The sequence below is a fragment of the Adiantum capillus-veneris genome, chromosome 25, assembly GCF_014529385.1.
Source record: "Adiantum capillus-veneris isolate H3 chromosome 25, ASM1452938v2, whole genome shotgun sequence".
Classification (NCBI taxonomy): Eukaryota; Viridiplantae; Streptophyta; class Polypodiopsida; order Polypodiales; family Pteridaceae; genus Adiantum; species Adiantum capillus-veneris.
In genome coordinates, this window is record NC_140955.1 from 76,227,189 (window position 1) to 76,246,931 (window position 19,743).

The 19,743-nt window shown below is 44.8% G+C and overlaps 2 pseudogenes; both read left to right on the plus strand.

The window, feature by feature from the left end:
* Positions 1 to 5,398: 5,398 nt before the first annotated feature.
* Positions 5,399 to 16,463, plus strand: LOC147425119 (uncharacterized; annotated as a pseudogene).
* A 6-nt stretch (positions 16,464 to 16,469) lies between these two features.
* Positions 16,470 to 17,238, plus strand: LOC147425120 (uncharacterized; annotated as a pseudogene).
* Positions 17,239 to 19,743: the final 2,505 nt, after the last annotated feature.

The following is a 19,743-nucleotide window of genomic DNA, read 5'->3' on the forward strand; positions in this document are numbered from 1 at the left end:
CGAGCCCAAGAAGTAGGGGATGAGAGAGAAACACACACACACTCACAAGCTTCATTTGTACACATGGGGAAAGAGGGACACAATGCAGCTCCCTAGGCCAGATGCCCACAAGGTGTACTCAAATCCTATTGGATGGCCATGGAGGTGGACCAATGAGAATTAGGCTAGAGTAAACCTAGTTTAATTAATTTAAAAACACTTAATAAAAGGACCAATAGGAATTAAGCTCTCTAGAAGAATATTGAACAGTCTCCCAAGGGGTCCAATGAGCATTCAGCAGCCCAATGGCTTGCCTGATTCCTATTGGCCAAGAGGCAAAGGTGTCCAATGAGAGTTTAGTTGAATTAATTAATTACCTAAAGTTATCACAAAAGGGGAAAGGGGGACACATGTTAGAAGACTATCACTTATGCTACTTAACTTTCATTGGCTAAGCTGGGAGAGTTCCAATGAGGTGCTAGCAAGAGCAAATAGCAAGAGGGGTCGACCACGAGAGAGAGGGGGCTGATTTTTCAAAGGCAATTATCCACACACACTCACACAAGCTCATGTGTAGAGTAAGAAGACTCTCTCTCTCTATCTCTTCTCAAGCTTTAATGGAAAGCTTATCACCTACTCCAAGCTTGTGAGAAGGGAGGCCTACACCAACAACTCTTGGCTTCGTGATGCAAATCCAACCAAGAGCCAAGCTTCAATGCATGCTCATCTCTTCTACCATGCTAATTACTAAGCTAAGCTATTCTAATATGAGTGATTATGTGAGGAGATGTACATCTTTCTCGTAAGACTACTCCTTCTTCCTCTCAATCTACTCTCATACCCCGCTAGCTCTCACCATCTTCGAAGGTGTGTGAGGTCTTGGGTCTGAGACAGTGAGGGAATTGGTGTTGTGTTTGACAAGTGTTTTGCTTAGTGCTTGAAGTTTCCATCTTCATTGCACTAGCTAGTATTGAAGGAACACGAAGAATTGTATTGTAAAATGTCTCTCTTGATGGGAGAAACCATAATACAAAGCCTTTTGGAGGGGGGACCGGCTCCATGCAAATCCGGTTCTCAACTGTCGTCAATTGCTTAATTTCTCTCTCTTTTGAAGTATTGTTCATGCTATCTAACTAGGTGTTATACTTTTTGTTGCTCTCTCCACCCAAGCGCTCTTGTTATTCTCAATAGGAATCTATTCTAATGAAATGTTCATGCTATTTTCCGCTACACACAAGTTACTAGGCCATTAAATGTTACACCAATCCTTCCACATTCGTGACTTCTCTACTTGCTAATTGACAAGCCTTGTGAATTTTTCACTTGTTTTTTTTTTTTGGCTATTTGATGCTTCATATCAGCTTTTTTTTATAGGATTGCACCCATGCCCACATGTCAAGGGGGTTGAACCATAGCAAATTATACTTAAAGCCTCTCTTCTTTACCGCTAGGCCAATTCCCTTGACAACTTTAACCCTCTTTTATACATTGTTGTAATTTGTCTAAGGCAGTGTGCCTTTTTATGGAATAATATTTTACTATAGGTCAATGAATTAAATCTAAAAAGGCCATGTGATGGCCTTTTTAAATACAAGTCTTAACCAACTGTGATGCAAATAGATGTGCCAATGTATTATATAGTTGAATATGTGTTCATAAAAAGGATGAATATACTGTGTTTCAATGCTTTTCGTAAGTATGTTGTGCGTGTGTGTGTGTGTGTGTGTGTGTGTGTTTTGGGGGGGGGGGGGGGGGGGATTGTTTAAATAATGGGGCTAAGTGTTTACGGGCAGAAGTTGACATTAATTGGATAAACGGTGACCCTCCCTTAGCTTCATTGGCCTACATGATGCTCTATTGATTCCATATATGTTCTACACCTTGAGTGAAAATAAGTAAAATTGTAGTTGATTATGTGTGCTATGTGAGTGCATGTGTGCACGGATGCGTGCGTGCGAGAAAGGGGAAGAGCACAAGACCGTGTGGGTGGAGCAACCTCCCAAAATTGACTCAAGTGAGTGAGGTGCTCCTGACTCAATTGAGTGAGGTGCTCCTTATTCTTATGTATAGAAAGACTAAGAAAGTGTGTATACACAATGTGCCGGCAGTCGGACATCCGATGTTTGGCCCTGGGCAAAAAGCGTAGTGTCTTTACCCCAAAAATCTCCCACTTAAAGGAGACATGCTGATAAGTGAGACCTACTAGCTAAACTACTAGTATGTACAAAAAAACTAGGTGAGAGACTCTCTCAATCTATGCCCAGTGACTCACTTTGCTGATCTACACATAGTCGTATCAGCTATGGTGGTAGACTAGTGTGTGTACCCATGCTAGAGCATGCATGTAAATCCTGCAGGCAGCTTTGTATGGTCTACAAAGCTCCACGAAGCATCATGCTAGTGCCAGTCACCGTACGACTGACTATCTTTGCTACAAATGCTCCCATTGCAGTTGCTAGATTGGGCCTCGACACTAGCAAGTCAAACATGAGACACCCGAATGTTGAAAAAATCTACAGAAACATGGTTGTACTCACCTCTCCTGCGCTATTTGGAAACATTGTATCACCAAGACTACCCATCGTGTATGGATGTGTCAATGCCGACACTGGGAAAACCACGTCCCTGTCACCCATAGGCAAAACTGTGCATCGTGGCACCAACTCATCGGCCTCTAACATGAGCATATCAAAGAACTCCATGTCTATCATGTTTGTAAGTGTCTCTAGGGAGCAAACCTGCTCTACCTCTATTTGCACCAACTCTGACAACACATGTTGTGTCTCACTAGAGCACTGTCGCTCTATCCCTGTCTCTACAGAGTCTATTGGCACGTCTTGTACAGCTAAATGCTCTGTCTCATGAGCATGGTGGAGCTCACCTACGAGGAGACACATCTAGTCTCTCGCTCAAAGCATGCCGGAAACAAAATCGAGACTACACTGTCTTGAACCTCAGACACATGCATAGGATATACCAGGCTTCTATGGCCTCCTTTGGAAATCACTAGTGAACCACAATGCATCTAGAAAAACTGCTCTCTAAGCAGTATCTTACAACCAAAGTCTACTAATTGTCTCATTGAGATCAAGCTCTGTCTTAGCTGAGGGACATAATGCACATGTCGTAGAGTGTATGATGCACCACTGGGCAAAAACAAACAAACGTCTCCTGCACCGTCTATGTCAAATGCCGAGCCATCAGCCAAGTGCACACAACCAAGTCTCTCACTAGAAAATGTGCTAAACCACTCATGACATGGTGTGACGTGGAAAAGCAGAATCGCTATCTAGTAACCACTGTGGAGAAAGTGTGCTATCCATAAACAAATCTGCAAGAGGTACACTCGAGGCAAGCAGGAAATCACCGTCACTAGCATAGATTGCCACTAGGACTGCCTCTCTAACATGTGTCAAAGTCGTATATGCATCTCGCATACATCTTTGTTTCTGTCTCATATGTTTGAAACAACGGCGTCTAATGTGCCCTGTGTGACCGCAATGGCAACAACGCAAGTATTGAAAAGAACGAGACCGTCGTCTCTCAAAAGTCACCATAGTGGACTCTACACTGTCACACATATTTGCAACCATAAGTGAATGGCTAAGAACAAAAGTATGGCAAGAAATCTGAGAAAAATATGACAGAATATCCCCTGTAAACTGAGCAAAGCCTTTAGTACAATCTCAACCATATGCCATGCCAAACTGGCAACAAAGTGGGAGGGAACTCGACCACTACACAATGCTCAAAAGCATGATCAATCGCATCAAGACTGATGCTCACATATGCATAAAACCAACTCCACAATCTGCAAATTTTGCAAGCATAAATTGGGACAAACTGCTTAGTTGAGCATAAAGCGCATAACCGTAAATGCAAGTAGAGAGCAAACTAGCTCAAAACAAATCCCACAAACTGCGTGCAAAAATCTGCAAAAAACCTGTGAAACCTGTGATTGCATGTATTGTAGCCACACAAGCATACACAAATCCTGACTCCTGTGAGAGTGGGTACAAGAACACCAAACTGTGTCCAAACTGACAAAACCTGTCAAAATCTGTCAAAGTGAGAGTAAACACTCAATCATTGTCAAAGTGGGAGTCTAGCTCGACCACTAAACCATCAGAGAGCAAACAGTGGATATGCATAAACCATGGAGAGAATCTGGGAAAAATTCAATAGAGTTTTCCCTATAAATTGAGCAAAAACTCAAGAAATCTCACCAAATCTCATAATGACACACTCAGTGTCTCAGTATATAGATCCACAAAATGACATACATAGCATTGCCAAAATCCTGGCAAAACAGCTCACTCATAACCGAGTGCCTCTATGGACGTGTACCTACCTCAAAGCGGGATCCACAAAATACATACATAGCGCACAAAATTCTGCTAAAAAAGCTCTTTAGAATGCCCCACACAGTCAAACAATGCGCATAAAATAGCATCTGGATGTGTAAAGATCTAAAAGTCACATCCCAAAGCATCACTTATATGCACAAAAACAAGATGAATTCTCTCTCAAATAGCACCACAATGTTCCATACATAGCCAAAGATGCAACCGCATCAGTCTCTAACATGTAGGAATCAGACTGTAGAACCTCGATGAAACATTTCGATGTGCGGATGAAACGCCGTTACTAAAACAACTGAAAAATTTGGGCCTTTATAATTTTAGCTACCGAAATCACATCGTTAGGCTTATTGAATGCTGTGGGGTGCCGTGAGCCTTGACTAGGCAAATTTAAAGGCCTTTGCGATGGGTCCGATTCTAAGCGCTGGCTCTGAGCGTTGGCTACGAGCGCTCAACGGTATGGTTTATTGGCAGGACTTCATTGCTTAGAATTTTCAATTGTCTCTCTCTCTCTCTCTCTCTCTCTCTCTCTCTCTCTCTCTCTCTCTCTCTCTCTTTTAGAGCAGGCAGGTCATCAGACAATCAATTGTATGTTGTCTACTCAATCAATCGTCTCTTGTCTGCTCTGAGAGAGAGAGAGAGAGAGAGAGAGAGAGAGAGAGAGAGAGAGAGAGAGAGAGAGAGCCTTATGTCACGTCCCACACATGTTCTCAAGTCTCTATTGCTCTGACTCAGAGATTTCAGTATTTCGCTTGCTCTATGTGTGTGTGTGTGTGTGTGTGTGTGTGTGTGTGTGTGTGTGTGTGTGTGTGTGTGTGTGTGTGTGTGTGTGTGAGAGAGAGAGAGAGAGAGAGAGAGAGAGAGAGAGAGAGAGAGAGAGAGAGAGAGAGAGAGAGAGAGAGAGAGAGAGAGAGAGAGAGAGAGAGATTGCAATACTTTACTTTGTTTCTTGATGAATCTTGAAATTGGCAATGTGAATTGAGACTATAATCATTATTGGTCAATTTTCTCACATGTGTTACATGTATCAAAATTTGCATGGCTGAGAATCTTCGATCATGGTGAGAGGACAGAGCAGGCAGCCAGTAATTGAGAGGGATCCATGGGAATCTACAGTTTTCATTTCCAATTATCATAAATCTAGCTCTTGCGGGGTTGTATGTAAGCTATGTGGGGATGATCTTCCAGAAGGCGTGACCCGCTTGAAAGCCCATTACGCTTGGATCGAAATCAAAGAGAGAGATGCATGCAAATCTGTCTCTGAAGAGTTGTGGCTTTGCTTTTGGGGTGAGTGGTCAAAGTACATTAGTATTGTCATGCCCTCTCTTGAGCCCCCAATAGATGAAGAGGCCCTCTTAAAGAAAGTCCAAGATTAAAAAGGTAGTTTGGCTACTCAACACCCTCCGTTGCCTATGGTGGCTACTACTTCTAGTACTCCACGAGCTTCGACTCCAAATATCTCTTCCACATGTCAAGCTCCAAATGTTACTACTAGTGTGGAGGATAGCAATGCAGAAGATGCTACATAAGCTAGCACTCAAGACGTTGGTGCAACTAAAGATGGTCGAAGCTAGCAGGTGGTCAATGCCAGGAAAAGGGAGCAATCGAGTGCAGTGCAGAAGGCTAGGGCAGGTGCCAAGGCCCTAGGCAGCCCAAGGCTAGCGGGAATGTATGCTTAAAGCGGCTTTTTAGGCCAAAAGTGCTATGCAATGGTTCTGATGAGATGGCGAGTCAAGATGTACGAAATGCCAAGTCAAAGCTCTAGAATGTAGAGTTCAACATGCTCTAGAAGCCGGTCCAGACGGCTCGTCAAACGGATCCCTGGTGCTCAAGATATTGCAGTTTAAAGAAAGGGTGTGTAGCAGATCCCCGACGGACAGGACAGCTGGGGACAGGTGGCCCGGGCTGATGTCAGTGTGTACATGTGTAGTGCTCGAGTTGTGGAGCATGCCTGTCTTCTCGGATTGCGAGTCGGAGCTCTGGATGGCAAGTTATGGCCATTAGAAGATTTTTCGGGGGCCATGTATGAGCCCACCTGACCGCATTGGAGGGTGTGCCATTTGGCATCTTTTCGGCCTTGCCAAGGTTCTCGATGGAAAGGGTGTATCATGGAAAGCTAACACAAATTGACGGTTTGCCAATCGGGTTCCTGGTTCGCAAGATACCGCAGGTCAAAGTTGGGGGTTGTCCTTTGAGGGGTGATTTCAGATGGTTTTGTTGTGTTTTGCCGGCCTTGTTGGGCGGACCAGCCCCTTTGTAACTTTTGTTTGAAAATGGCCATGGTGATGGCATTGCAAGCCTGTGTATATGTTTTTTGAAGTGCAATCAAGCCACAGTTGCCTCCCGTGTTGTTGTTTCCCCTTCCCCCCTTCTCTTTCTCCTGCTTTCATGGTTCTCCTTGGTGCCGGCTGTGTGGAAGTGTGTGCCCCCCCGGACCGACGGTTTTTTGAGTGAGAGAGTGAGATTGAGTGGTTGTGTGCGTGTGTAAGGGTAGAGACAGGCAGTGGTAGTAGGTGTATCTTGTGCGGTGGTTTGTAGAGTGTGTGAGTAGTGGCAATTGAGCAGGCAGTGGTTTGCTAGTGTTAAGTGTTTCTTTGAAGGTGTTTTCTGAGAGGATAGGGGTGTTGTGAATACCCTGAGCTATAGAGAGGCCCTTTTGCTTGTGCTGGGTGTGTCCCCCCATTCCCCCTCTCCATCTTCTGGTGCCCCCACTGAGGAGCACACTAATTGTTCCCAGTTGATCGAAAAGAAGCGGTTTTTTGTGTTGGAAGTCATAGCAGCGAGAAGCTATGGACCGATTTTCACAGGAGAAGAGAGCCCTGACGAGTGGATGTCAGATTTCGAGTTGTACATGCTATCGTTGCGCATGCCGAACGAGGATAGCAAAATGCAGACTTTTTCTCTGGTGATGCGTGGTAGAGCTAAAGCATGGTACGACGCATTGGAAGGCGAGCCGAAGCAAACATGGACGGCTCTACGAGCGAGGTTTCTTCACGACTTTCGCAAGGAGACTTCCCCAGTCGAAATGGATGCAAAGCTGAAGGCGCTTAAGCAAGATGTAAGTGAAGAGTTCAATTTGTTTTTGGGTCATTTTGAAGAGTGTTGGGCAGAGTTAGCGGAAGCCATGCAATTGGCTAATGGAGATTACTTCAAGCTGGACAAATTCATGGCCTGTCTGCATCCCAAGGTGAGAGAGAAAGTTGATTTCGAGAGCCCAGAGAATTATAATGGTGCGGTAGCCATTGCACGATCGAAGAGCAGAAAGATTAAAAAGAAGATAGAGCAGGGCGTGTCAGGCTATGAGACGATGGCCCATGTTCAACCGTAGAGTCCGAGAGAGACTGCACATGAAGAAAATCAGGGAATTCGAGGTGTAGCGGTTGTGCCGCAAAATTGGGTGTGCACGGTGCAACATTTGTCCGAGCAGATGCAGGAGTTGCGGCTCAGTGTCATGGATAGAGGACAGCCAAGAGGAGCAAGGGGCAGGGCACGGCCACTGCCTGGTAGGTGTTACAATTGTGGAGAAGAAGGGCATTATGCGCCTGATTGTCCTCAACCACAGAGAGAAAGAGGAGGTATGTACCCGCTTTTTGGTAGAGGTCCAGGTCAAGGACAATACAATGGCCCAAGAGAGCAAGCGGTGGAGAATCCAATGCAGCCAGCTCCGCAAAACGGAGGTGAGGTTCCAAGAGTAAACATCATAGGGGTGGACAAGCAGGATGTCGAAGTTTTGGCCAATAAGAGGGCAAGAGTTGAGAGGGAGACAGAGGTAGAACGGGAAACTAGAGCTCGCAAAGGCAAAGAGAAGGTGTACGAAGGCAGAGAGCAGCCTAAGCCTAGCAAGAGAAGGAGGTGTCGCAAGATCAAACAAGCGGATTTCCAGCTAGGACGCGGCTATCCCGAGTACAATCTGGTGAGTGATGTTCAAAATCAAAAGGCAAATATTACGTTTGGTCAGTTGTTAGCTTTAAATCCAAAGTTAAGAAGGCAGTGGTCCACAAGTGTTAGCACCATGCTGCCAAGAGCTAAGGGAAATGTGCAAGCAGTGCAAAACATGGCCTTGAGGGTAGGTAGCCCCACTGATGTTCTCCCTCTTGTGGATGCGATTATAGAGAAGAGGATGTAGGTACAAGCCTACATAGACGGTGGAGCACAGGTTTGTGTCATGACGGAAGCAGCCATGAAAGAGACGGGAGTCAAGACAGTAATCAGGTCAAATGTGCGCATGAGGATGGCTAACCATACTAAAGCCAGGTGTCTGGGTGTGGCGCAGGATATGAAGGTCAAGGTGATGGGCATAGAGTGCCTAATTGACTTCTTTGTGATGAAAGCAAGGGATAATGCTTATCCTATCATTTTGGGTAGGCCATGGCTTTTGGCGATAGGAGCAAAGCAGGATTGGGAGAGCAAAGTGTTCACTTTGACTGACAAAGAGAGAGGCAGACAAATTGTGCTTGATTTGAATACCAAGGAGAGCAGTTCTCGTCCTATGGCAGTTAAAGATGAGGGTGACACGACGAGCTATGAGTACGAGACCGAGATGGGCTATGATGAAGGCTATACTAGCACAGAGGAAGAGGAGAGCGAGGATGACATGTTAAAGATATATGCAGACTTGTTCGAAGTCACCATAGACGACTCTCCATCTAAAGGAGAAGGTATGCAGTGTCAAGCTCATGGTTTAAGCATAGAGGAGATTTCGAGTATGATAAGTGAAGACCTTACCAAAGGGGAAAAGGAGGGCTATGTTCAACAGTGTGAATCCTATTCAAATCTATTTGCGACGGAGTACAAGCATTTGCGAGGTGCAAAAGGGGTGGAGCACAAGATTGTTCTTAAGGAGGGACATAAGCCTAAAGCACAGAAGCTGAGAAGACTAGGGGAAATTAAAAAAGAAGCCCTTTTTGCAGGAGATCAATAAGCTATTGGATGCAGGAATCATATATCCTGTGAAGGAGTCAGAGTGGGTCTCGCCAGTGGTCATAACCCCTAAGAAGAATGGGAAATGTTGAGTGTGTGTCGACTACAAGCCATTGAATGCCGCGACCAAGAGGAACCACTACCCCTTGCCGTTTCAAGACGAAATCCTAAACCAGGTGGCTGGGCATGAGAGGTACTCGATTATGGATGGATTTTCGGGGTACTTTCAAATAGGGATTGCACTTGAAGACCAGCTGAAGACTACATTCATATCTCCATGGGGTTGTTTCGCTTACCTCAGGATGCCATTCGGATTGGTGAATGCGTATGCCACCTTCCAAGGTTGGATGAACAGGGTATTTGGTCCATACTTGGGCCGTTTTATTAGGGTCTTCATGGATGATATCGGCTGCTACAGTTCAAGGTTGGAGCACCTATCAAAACTCCAATTATGCTTTCAAAGGCTTGATGAAGAAGGAGGTCAGTTGAACCCCAAGAAGTGCAAGCTAGCACAGCCTCGAGCGCAGCTGTTAGGTCATATGGTGTCGCAAAACGGTATAGAGGCGGATCCTGAGAAGGTGAAGGCGTTGGTGTTGATGGAGCCGCCATCGGATGCTCAAGGTTTGGCTTCATTTGTTCATAAGTTGAAGTATTTGTCACGTTTCTTTTGGATGCTGTCACAATATGTGCATCCTCTTCAAAAGACAGCTCAGCAAGTGCATGGCTATGAGTGGGATGAGGAAGCTCAAGAGGCCTTTGATAGGGTTAAAGAGATTTTGTGTCAGTTGCCAGCGGTGTGTCCTCCCAATCTAGAGGACGACTTTTATGTGTCTATGACAGTGGGCACAGTTGCTATTGGAGCAGTTCTATTGCAGAAGGTAGGGAGAAGCTACAAGCCGATAGACTTCGAGAGCAGGGTGATTAGCCCAGGAGAGGCTACCTACACCGAGGCGGAGCAGTGGGTGATGGCTCTAGTCTTCGCTTGCAGGAAGTTCAAAGTCCATTTGATTGTGCGTAAGTTTTTTGTGTTGACGGCTAATAATCTATTGCCAGAGGTAGTGCTACATTTGAAGCCAGGAAGGAGGATTATGAAGTGGGTGTTGGAGCTACAGGAGTTCGAGTTCGAGTTCAAGGTGGATCACACGAGTCGGTCTCACCTGGAAGACATTCTTGTCAGCAAGGCTATCGATTGCCGGCCTATCCAAGGGTGGTACGAGATGAAGCCAAGGAGGAACCCGACTTGGAGGATGCTTTACTATGTGGTTCGATGGAGCATATCGAAGGGTAGTGCATAAAGCAGGAGGAGGTGTGGTGATACACGACCCACACGGCAAAACTATATTTTCAAAGGCATACGATTTAGAGGATGTCCACACCAATAATGAGGCGGAGTATCTCACTGTGTATTTGGGTTTAAAGCAGTGCATAGAGTTCGGCATTTCAAGGTTGGTGGTGAAGGGAGATGCATTGCTAGTCATCAAGCAACTGTTAGGCCAATGGCAGGTAAAGCGTGATTCTTTGAAGCATTGGTTCTTTTCCATCAAGAAGATGTTGAAGTCTTTTGAAGAGGTCCAATTCAAGCATGTGAGGAGAGAGCAGAATCAAGAGGCGGATCAACTAGCTAGCAGCAAAGTACAGGTACATGTCGCAGGTCTATATGTGGCCCCAACCACTTATGCAGATAGAGAGACTCTTAAGGAGATTGAAGGTTTTTTGGGTACAGGGCAATGTTCAGAGGGTTTGTCCAAGCTACAAAAGAGAAGACTGGTGCAAGAGGCTCGCAAATCTACACTGGTAGGTGAGGATCTCATGAACTACGGGCGTGAGGAGTACTTAGAAGGGTGTTGTACAAAGAGGAGGTAGGAATGGTGTTGGAGCAATGCCATGAAGAGAGCGGGCACCAGGGCAAAGATCAGGTTTTGTTTTGAGTGTTTAGAGCAAGCTTTTGGTGGCCTTCCATTGTGAAGGATGTGAATTACTGGTGCAAGACGTGCCACGAGTGTCAGACTATAGGTGAAAGACGACTGGTAGCGGAGTAAAAGGGCGCCATCATCGCACAGAGTGCTTTCAAGAAGTGGGGTCTGGATGCAATAGGCCCTCTTCCAAAGTCTACTAGTGGTAAGAAGTACGTGGTGATAGCCATTGACTACCTTACAAGGTGGGTCGAGGCCAAAGCAGTGAAAGAAGTAAATGCTAGTGTGGTGGCTCAGTTTGTGTTTGATAATATATGTTGCCGTTTTGGGGTTCCATGGGTGTTAGTTTCTGATAGGGGTCAGGGGTTTAGAAGCAAGCTCATGAGCGCATTAGTGGAAAAGTTAAAGATTCAACACAGGTTTTCCTCACCCTATCACCCCCAATGCAATGGTCTAGTCGAGAGTGCTAATGGTCAAATTGTCAAAATGTTAACGAAGTATGTGTACAAGCAGGAAGCTGAGTGGGAAGCAAATCTAGAGAAGTGTATGTGGGCATATAGAACGTCCTATAAAGTGGCTACAAACATCACTCCATTCGAGCTTGTCTATAGTAAGGAGGCGGTGTTGCCAGTGCATGCACAGCTAGGTGCTTTAAAGGGTATGTGGCGTGTTAATGCCACTCAACAAGGAGTTCTACAGGATCGGATAGCCAACTTGGAGGCTTTGCAGATGGACAGAGAGGCAGCGGTGGACTACTACGTGAAGCAAAGAGAGAAGCGGGTTGCCAAATTCAATCAGAACCTGCCGGACAAGAAGATAGAGGAAGGAGACTTGGTCATGAAATACGAAAGCTACCTGGATTTCACATTCCAGAAGAAGTTCAAGAAGAAGTGGACGAGTCCATATAAAGTGAAGAAGGCCTTGGGACATATCAGCTGGTAAGGGCAAATGGAAAGCTTCTCAGGAATAGGGTAAATGGTGTGCGGCTTAAACTGTATTTCGAGAGGGATTTAGTGCCTGAAGTGCAGCAGATTATAGTCAAGGGGGGTGGGCAACCCACCTAGAGTATGCAGTGTGCGAGAGAAAAGAGATGTAGATTTTGTACATAGCCTGTACATACAGTTGTGCTTTTGTCAGTGCTTTTAATTATCAGTTTGGTGTGCCAGTTTTAAAGTTGTGTACATATGCTTTTGGTCGAACATAAATGTTCAACGAGGGGGCTGGGCAATGATGGTGCAGCTAAAGTTGGTCAAAGCTAGCAGGTGGTCAATGCCAGGCAAAGGGAGCAATCGAGTGCACTGCAGAAGGCTAGGGCAGGTGCCAAGGCCCTAGGCAGCCCAAGGCTAGCGAGAATGTATGCTTAAAGCGGATTTTTAGGCCAAAAGTTCTATGCAATGGTTCAGATGAGATGGCGAGTCAAGATGTACCAAATGCCAAGTCAAAGCTCTAGAATGTAGAGTTCAGCATGCTCTAGAAGCCGGTCCAGACGGCTTGTCAAACGGAGCCCTACTGCTCAAGATATTGCAGTTTAAAGAAAGGGTGCGTAGCAAATCCCCGACGTACATGACAGCTGGGGACAGGTGGCCCGGGCTGATGTCAGTGTGTACATGTGTAGTGCTCGAGTAGTGGAGCATGCCTGTCTTCTCGGATTGCGAGTCGGAGCTCTGGATGGCAAGTTATGGCCATTAGAAGATTTTTCAGGGGCCAGGTCTGAGCCCACTTGACCGCATTGGAGGGTGTGCCATTTGGCATCTTTTCGGCCTTGCCAAGGTTCTCGATGGAAAGGGTGCATCATGGAAAGCTAACACAAATTGACGGTTTGCCAATCGGGTTCCTGGTCCGCAAGATACCGCAGGTCAAAGTTGGGGGTTGTCCTTTGAGGGGTGATTACAGACGGTTTTGTTGTGTTTTGCCGGCCTTGTTGGGCGGACCCGGGAAAGTCAAAAGGCTACGGGGATTATGTTGAACCCAACCGACAATGTGGGCTTTCAACAAAATCTTATAGCTCGGGTATTGGACCCCAAGGTAGCTAGGCCCACTCGCTTGAAGATGGTAAAGGCCGGGGAGGTGTTCTAGAGGTTTGCAGGGAATTTCAAGGGAATTCAAAGAGGGAGTGTGTGGAGCTGCCACATGGCATAGCAATGCTCCCACATGCGGTTGCGTAGAGGAGATCCGTCGGGTATAAGTCCGCAAAAGGTGCGCCATTTGGTAGCATGGGAAGGAGTAGGAGCTGCGTGAGCTCATGGCTATGGCGCCGGTGGTGCGGCCTGATAGGGCGCTGTGAACGGGTGGCGCGGCCCAGTCGGGCGTCCGCGGCGGGTTTTGGAGGTAAGGCAGGCGGCGCAGTGGCGCGCCTGCGCACGGTCTTTGGCGGCGGTGATGACGTGGGGTGGTGCCCGTTCCCACGGCCTTGGAAGGCCCCATTTTGGAAGGGCAAGGGGGAAGGGAATTAGCGACATCGCTAATGCCCCCCCCGGCTCGAGATAGAGAGCGGCCCCACGGAAGAAGAGAGAGAGAGAGTATAGCCAGCTGAGGTGGTGCCAATTAGAAGGAGGGTCAAGTGGAGATAAAGCATAGAGAGGGAGAGAAAGAAGGGTGCAAAGCCAAGCCAAATGCAAGGCCCAAAGAAGACAAGGAGGAGTCGGATAGAGGAGGGAAAGTCAAAGTCAAGCCAAAGGGGCAGTACAAAATGGTAACCCCAATGGGGGGTAAAAAATGTAAAAATGAGGGGTAAAAAAATAATAAAGCCAAGAGGCAATAGCGACATCGCTATTTCCCCCCCCTTCTCAAGTGCAAAGAGTGAAGAAAAGAACAGATGGGGTAAGGAGGTGCCCCTTTCCCAAAAGATGCTAAAAATGGGTGCCAAGTGGACCTATTAAATTGTAAATTCCCAAATTAAAGCCACCCCCTATAAAAGTCAAAAATTAATCAAATAGAGGGCTTTTTTCTTGGCCTTTTGAGGTGCCATTTGAAGCCTACAAAGTGGAGTTCTCTAGCAAGCTAGCCCCTTTGTAACTTTTGTTTGAAAATGGCCATGGTGATGGCATTGCAAGCCTGTGTATATGTTTTTTGAAGTGAAATCAATCCACAGTTGCTTCCCGTGGTGTTGTTTCCCCTTCCCCCCTTCTCTTTCTCTTGCTTTCATGGTTCTCCTCGGTGCCGGCTGTGTGGAAGTGTGTCCCCCCCGGACCGACGGTGTTTTGAGTGAGAGAGTGAGATTGAGTGGTTGTGTGCGTGTGTAAGGGTGGAGACAGGCAGTGGTAGTAGGTGTATCTTGTGCGGTGGTTTGTAGAGTGTGTGAGTAGTGGCAATTGAGCAGGCGGTGGTCTGCTAGTGTTAAGTGTTTCTTTGAAGGTGTTTTCTGAGAGGATAGGGATGCTGTGAATACCCTGAGCTATAGAGAGGCCCTTTTGCTTGTGCTGGGTGTGTCCCCCCATTCCCCCTCTCCAACGTGGATACTAGTCACGCTGCTCCTTCTATTAGCGCCACACAAGCAGCTCCTTCCCAACCCAACGTGGGACAACTTGGTGTAGCTATGCATAAGAAGAGGGCTTGCACATTAGGGCACTCTTCTACATTGCATGATGTTTGGGCTCCTAGCTTGAATAAGGCGGTAGAGATTGCCGAGGAGCATTTCTTTACCAATGCAACATTGTATTCCATGATGCGCGCACAGGGGCCTACAAAAATTTGTGAATGATGTCTCAATGGATGCAGTTGCGGGAGCGCCAATTACTCCTATCGGATCTGAGGCTCTTTGCACTAGTAGATAGACACGTCAAGTAGATATGGTACATTAGCAATTGCAGGGTCATAGAGAGTCTTGGGCAGTATATGGCTGCACTATCATATTAGATGGCTGGAAAGATGTGCGAAAGAGTCACATACTCAACATTCTTGTCTCTTGTTGTATCCGCACAACATTTTTTAGAACCATTGATGTGTCAGGAGCTGGCATACAAATCACTGGTATGTTTCTCATCCTTATTTCTTGTCACTTGGAAATCAAAGCATAGTGCATCATAGTTCAAAGAAGTGTTTCTTACAAGTTACAAGATTCAAATCCAAATGTGCAAAAGAGCTTTTTTTCAACACATTCAAGATGCTATCGAGGAGGTTGGGCCACAACATGTGGTGCAAGTGGTAACAAAAAATGCAAGCAATTGCAAGATTATGGGCAAAATGGTCGAAGCTCCATACTCACACATAGTATGGAGCCTGTGTGCAGCACGCTGTATTGATCTTATGATGGAAGATATTGGTTATCTACCATGGGTGACTACCCTAGTTGATAAAGCTCTACAGCTTATCAACTTCGATCATCAAAAATCATTTGCTCTTGGGTTGTTCACTGCCCATTGCAAATGGGCTCTCAAGACGCAGGCAAAGACCCGATTTTGTTACATCTTTCTTGTCTTGTGCCGGTGAGCTTATCAAAGGTTTCCTATTCTTTGAATGCCAATTTTTCAGACTTATGTGAAGCTCAAATATTCATTGTTTTATGCATAGGTTGATGAAATGCAAAGGTGACTTGCGTCGTATGGTGGTAGATGAAAGGTGGTTAAATTGGTCAGACTCCACCACTCCTGCTGTTGTGGTGATCCTTGATGGGGTGATTTGCAACAACATGTTTTGGAGGGAGATTGATGGCCTTCAAGCATCTCTCCAGCCGATTGTTAGCGTTTTACACCTATGTGATAGTGAGAGATCCACCCTCGGTCTCCTCTACAAGTTCATGACAAAGTTGAGGGTAGCCATACGTGATTGCACGTCATTGAGCTCAGACAGGTAAGGTTTTTGAAATACTTATCTTTCTTTCAAGTCTTAACTCTTATGGCATATACATATCGTATTTCACAAGTGATTATGTGAACTTGTGACATGTAGGGTAAGCATCATGCTTGACATATTTGATGTATGATGGAATTGGTTTTGCCCACATGCTACATCCGGCTTGGAGAAGTGAGACTCAAAGATCCGATCGTGTACTCTTGACCGGATGGAATCAATATGTGGAGAGAATCTATCGAAGCAATGGTCATGCACAGAATCGACTAGAAGAGGATCTTTTGGAGTATAGAGGTAAAGATCTCTAAAGTCTATAGGTATAAGGCTTCAGAGCACAATCATAAAGAGCATATTCTAAAGCCTTCAGAGCTTGCAAATTGTGTCTTGATTCTTGTGAGAAATTATACATATAGGTGGCACGGGAAATTTTTCTCGTGCAAGTGCCAAAGATGTTGAAAACCAAGCACTTCTAGTTTCATGGTGGGAAAATTTTGGGGGTCTGACACCCATGTTGCAGTCTTTGGCTTTGCGGACCCTCTCCTAAGAGGTGAGCTCATCCGGTGCGGAGAGGCTATGGAGCATAATGGGGGACATATATACAAAAGATCAAAATAGGTGAGCTTCTCAATGAGAATTCAGCTTTGGTCATACGCTCTATGGTTCGTAGCAGTGACTAGTCTATGCGTTTTGCCTAACTTGGTGTGTTTTAACTTTCTCTAGTCTCAATTCTCCCCAGCTTGATAGGTTGGCATTTGTTAATGTCAATCTCTGGGTATTGGAGAAGGCGGGTGGATTGGATAGTGCAGGCCCTGTCAGCTGACTACCAAAGCAAGTGGATCATCGACAGATTGTAGTTGAGGCAGTCGACAGCTCACATCTCCAGCCACATACACCTGAGGACGATGTGTATGATTTCATCCGTGAGGACATGATGAGATTCTCACGACAGACTCATTCAACTACACGTTGTCGACGTGGGGAGTCCACGGTTGCTACTACTAGTGCTCGGTTTGAGAGAGGTACTTGAGTACGTACACCCAGATGCAGTGTTGCAGAGCTAACTTCTACTACTAAGTGACTTACTCCAACTCCTTCAGAGTGTGAGAGTGATGATGGGAGTCAGTCAAATGGATCTCAATAGTCTCTTTTTGAGTCTAGAGGAGCGACTCGGTAGCACTCAAATTTTCATGTTTTGTCATGCTACTTTATCATTTTGTCATGGGACAAATTTTTTTGTGTTTGCCGTATGGGATTTGACACCATCACTCCAATCTTGACTCTTTACAGTCTTGTGCTATGCAGTCTGTCGAGTCTCAACAAGATTATGGTTTGGATTTCATATTATTTTACATGGAGAGTTGACTTATGTTCTTGACATTCTCTGTGCATTGTGTTCACTATCCAATCCATTGTTTTGTTTAGTTCTACTAGTAATGTTCGATGAATTTTGAGACTTGAATGTGCAAGTAGTTACTAGTTGCAACTTGTAAGTTGTAATTTCTTGTCGCTTTGAAGTTTGAATTTTGCTCACTTTCAATGTGTTCGACTTTAAATTATGCAACGGTCTATATCTTGGAAAGTAGAGGTAATGTCATCGATATTGATCACATTATCATATATGATGATATCTCCCTCTCTCAAGGATTTAGATTTGGCACAAATGTGTATTGCATTGTGCACACGTAATATGTATATATATAATACTATATATACACAAAATTGACGTTTCGGTCAAACGTTTCACTGAGGCTCCTCTCAAGGGTGAAACGTTTCGGATCTGAAACATTTCACGGTTTTGTTGTCCGAGTCTGAGAGATATGCCAAAAACATCCATTTTCGATCCAAAAACGTAGCATAAACTTGCTACTATCGCACATGCTGTAATTTTGATCATAATTTCAAGAAATGGATATCACCATCATGTCCGAAATGTGTCAAAACCCCAACCTAGGCTCTTGGATCATATCCATCCGACTTGGTGTGACGGCGATATGCAAAAAACATTGTTTCGAGAGCCAAAAACAACAAAAACGAGCTGCAACACGTCTTGTTCCTAGTCTTTCTCTGCAAAATTCAGCAATGGCTTGCTACAGAAGCTCTATACAAGCTGAATATATATGCTTAAGCTTAAATCTTACACCGTCGAGCCATATCCATCGCCGTCGAGCTCAAGCCGCCATAGCTGAGCTCAGTCGCTTCTGTGTCACCGGTAAGCCATCGCATGCACCTCGCCAAAGCTCTAGTACCACTTGTGAGTGAGAGTGTGCATAAATGTGTGTGTGCATATTGGGTGTGATTCGTGTGAGAAAGGGAGAAAGCACAAGATTGTGTGGGTAGAGCAACCTCTCGGAATTGATTCAAGTGAGTGAGGTGCTCCTTATTCTTATGTATAGAAAGAATAAGGAAGTGTGTATACATAATGGATGGGCAGTCGAACACCGCACGTGCGGTCCTACGCAAAAGTGTAACTCCTTTACCCCTATATGCTATAGCTAGACTAAGAAGAGGATATATGGGTTTTTTTGTTGGCCAATATTAGAACCTTCACGCATGGAATGATCTTTAACTTTTGGTAATGTACACTTAGGCTGTGTCTCACTCGCCCCCTTATCCTTGATACATAAGAAAAAATATACAAGAGAGTGGGCAATGAATATGAAATTGATAGAAAAGATGGATGCTCTTATTTCTACACTCCTCAATATCTTTCTTTATTTGTTTTGGTAAAATGATGTCATTGATTGAAAAAATCTTGTGCATTATCATTTCAAATATTATACTTTCTTTTCAATTCAAAAGGGTATCTTGCTTTGTTTTCAATGGAAAATAAATTGATTGATGACTAAGATGGAAACCATTCATCAAGGAATCAAGGAGGAGTGGATTGAGTGGATCTGTCTAATTTTTTAGATTAACAAGGTGAAAGTTCATTATGGCCTATTGAGGCTATTGAGAGAGCTTTAATAACGATAAGAGAGTTCTTTGTGAGAGAGAAAATAAGAAAGTGACGTTGGCATTTTAAAACATTTGTTGTCACAATAAAGTATTAGATTATGAAAAAGAAATATAACAATGAGTTATTTTAATTACAATATATTCCAAAAGATTAAAAAAAGTTGCATGGAAAAACACTTGGAAGCATTCTAAGAAACGGAGAAAAAAAAAAGTGAAATTGGATGGGAAAGATTTTGTGTGACTCAATACACAATGCCTCTTTTGAGGGAGGTAAAGGAATGTCGACACCCTCTCACAAGGACATACAAAAATAGTAAAAAGGGAAGTTTGTCATCGGTAGCTTCTCATGTGGCACTAATCCTCAAGCTTTATCCACTTATGTAGTCGAAAAATAAGGCTTCCTAAGGAATAAAAGAATATTAAAAGCATATTCACATTGTTGTGTCCACTCATCAAATAAAAGGGCACCATCACTTTTATCTAATGTATAATAAAGTCTATAGGAACAAAGAACTCCACTCTAAAGTAAACTCAGGCAGGGGGCAAGTTTCATGTTTATTTTAAGTATGTTATGTTTGGTGATGAGTTTGATTTAGTGTCGAACGTTCTAGATCAAGAGTGTCGCTGCGGGTTTGCGAAAGGTTAATCCTTTTTGGGACTGTATGTTATGTTTGCTTATGACAAAACGAATGAACGCAACTTGGCGGTTAGAGTTCGTGGGGCCGCTCATTGTTTTGGGCCCCACGAGCAAGCCCGATCATCAATCCCATTACCCCCCGGGGTTTTAAGACACTTTTGACTTAGTATGCAAACATTGCAATTGCCAC